This window comes from Lacerta agilis, chromosome 3 (assembly GCF_009819535.1).
Source record: "Lacerta agilis isolate rLacAgi1 chromosome 3, rLacAgi1.pri, whole genome shotgun sequence".
Classification (NCBI taxonomy): domain Eukaryota; kingdom Metazoa; phylum Chordata; class Lepidosauria; order Squamata; family Lacertidae; genus Lacerta; species Lacerta agilis.
In genome coordinates, this window is record NC_046314.1 from 38,478,532 (window position 1) to 38,481,313 (window position 2,782).

The 2,782-nt window shown below is 41.7% G+C and overlaps 1 long non-coding RNA gene across 1 annotated transcript; it reads right to left on the reverse strand.

The window, feature by feature from the left end:
* Positions 1–525: 525 nt before the first annotated feature.
* On the reverse strand, positions 526–2,249 carry LOC117044697. Its single transcript, XR_004426308.1, has 3 exons — positions 2,050–2,249; positions 1,843–1,962; positions 526–698 (listed from the first exon to the last, which is right to left on the reverse strand). It is a non-coding gene; the product is annotated as an uncharacterized LOC117044697 (long non-coding RNA).
* Between the last annotated feature and the right edge of the window lie 533 nt (positions 2,250–2,782).

The window sequence follows — 2,782 nt, forward strand, 5'->3', positions numbered from 1 at the left end:
AGAGTTTACATAGCAAAATGTTTTGCAAGGGATCATCAGTTCTGAAAGGTAATTGGTTTAAATGGTGGAGCTTCCCAGAAATGATCTGGAAAGGACAATTGAAAAAGGATTGGGACTTTGCTTCTGTGCTCCTTGTCAAAAAATCTGATAAATAAATATTCACCATTAACATTTGATAGCAGAGTTTTGCCATTTAAAGTCAGGTTCCTCTTGTGCTAATTTGAAAAGGGAAATATGAATCAGCTGTGCTGTAATGGTGCTAGATCTCAGACTTCAAGCAGTTTTATGATTGGGTATTCAGGGGCAGTCCAAAAGGCTACATCACACTCTTTTCATCAACAGCTTTTAATTAGTGGAGTGAAAGACCTGACATTTCAGTAACCATGAAGGAAGCAAACTCTGGAATCACCTCTTTACCTGACATTTCTGGGGCAGCGAACCTACAAATGATCAGGTACAGGAAAAGGGAGTTAGTGAGAAGAATTTTGTTTCTGCTTCTGGTAACTCACCTTATTCAGTGGTCTTCCGTTTATTCCTTATTTCCAACCCTGTAGAGGTTCACACTGCTGTTTCAAAGCGCCAAAGTTTTTTGAGGAAGCCCCAGATCTTCTTGTCTGGTGTCATCCTCGCTTGTCATTGCATCGAATTTCTGGGCTCGTTAGTTAGTTCAAACTGGGACTTGGGTGAGGAGGAATGACCTATACCCAACACATATGACAACAATGAAGGTCAAAGTCAGCTGTCTCGTTGGTGAACACCTCACCCCACCCCACCTCACTGCCATCTGATCTGTTGCTGTTCTCAGCAGCACATGCATTCATAACTATGACAAGTCTGAAGACATTGCTGAAAGGATTCACAGGCCAATCACATCAGCAGCACAGCATCTAATATTTCATGGGGAAATGAACTGCACTTCACAGATTTGAAATATTGGGCTCCCACAAAGTAAGCGAATAGGAAAGGTAGGGTGGATAACTGATATATCCCTGTAATGGCAATTCACTTCCACAATCATTACTTTTCTGTGAATTATTAAGAGCTAGTGTGGCTTAGTGAAGGTGTTGTACTTAGACTGGGGACATCTGAGTTCCAATCCCCACTCAGCTATGAAGTTCATGGGGTGTGATGGGGAAATTAGAAGTTGCCTCGGCTTGGTTTGTTTGGCAATTCTCCCCACCCTCACAGGCCTTTTCTAAAGATCCCTGCTCCCCAGTAGAGGTTACATGGGGCACAAGAAGCAGCAATGGGTAGGAGGTTAAGCAAAAGCTCTCCTGAGTAAGTGGCGTTCTTCTCACATAACTTTTGGATGCAACCAAAAGCTGGCTAACATAAGAAAGACGGATCTGCTCAACTAAAATGAGACACAAACACCCCAAGCAAGGTTGGGTGGTGCCTTATCTACTTGCCAACTGTTGTAGTGCAGCAGTTACACAGAGCAGAAGGTGTTTCAACAAGGATGGGCAACTTATCTCCAAGCCCCTTTCAGATATTTTGTTCAGTGAGCTAACCAAATAGCAGCTCTGCCCTGACTGACTAGTTGGCCCCAAAGACACAATTATAGCTTTAGCAAGCAACAACAACAACAAAAATAAACAGGCATAATATGGGAGATCAATAAAAAATGAAAAAAATAAACCTAAGAAAAGTAATCCAATAATATAAAACAACAGTAATGTAAAAAAAGAAAGACAATTAACTACAGTAATCAAGTCCTGAGTCATTATTTACCAAGCAAATAAACGCAATAACAATTATAGAAGGTTTTTACTGTTTAGGCAATGGGAGCAGCAGCAAGAAAAAGTTAGTAATCAATAAACAAGATAAATGTGGATGGCTTACCAGTAGGTGACTCTGCATTCTCTAAGGCAAACTCCCATAAAGGCAGGGCTTTTGTCCAGCTGGAACTCACCGGAACTCAGTTCTGGCACCTCTCTGGTGGGCGCCATTGCCATTGCCATTCTAAGAGAACGAGGCAGGTGTTGGTTGTGTGTTCTGGCACCTATTTTCTAGGGGAAAAATAGGACTGCATAAAGGCTTTGTGCTTACCTGATTAATGGGGATGACAGACAACATTTGGGGCAGTGCCAGTGTGAGAGAGCCCACCCTTGTCCACATTCATCAAACAAAAAAAAAAACATAAAGCAATTTGATATCTGTTTAAAAGTTCATGGAGTTCTGGCTAGGAGCACACAGTTGTTAAAAGAAAAAGGGAAAAAGGAAGCAGACAGAACAACAATTCTGCCTGCTGGGTGGCTCAAAGTCTATAATGGGATCACCCTGAGGTCCAGGCTTATTCAAGCATTTGCTGATGATCTAGAAGAGGGCGTAAACGCATTACTGAAATTCTCAGACAGCGTGATTTGGAAGGCGATAAAGCAGCTGAGGGAGAATGGCAATGCAAAGAACTCCACTGAGATTAGACGCTTGAGCAAAATAAAATAAAATAAGGTCAGCTTTGAAACGCCCATTGGGCTCTGTGAAAGTATTTTCATTTCACAAAACAGTCACACCTGAGTTTCAAGAAAGGTAAGGGTACTCATATAGGCAAGAAAGGCAGAGCGGAGCATTGCTCCATAGCACAAAAAGTTAGAAATGAAAAGAGAACTAGGAGCTGCCTAAGAAAACATGCAGCTCAACAAGTACTGAGATTCCTGCTTATCTTTAAATGTGCTGGGTGAATAGTAGAGCTGAAGTTACACTCCCCCCACCCCACCCCCAAAAAATTATAAAATGCACCAAATTTCCACAAATCAAATCTTGGATTTCTAGTTTGCATTTT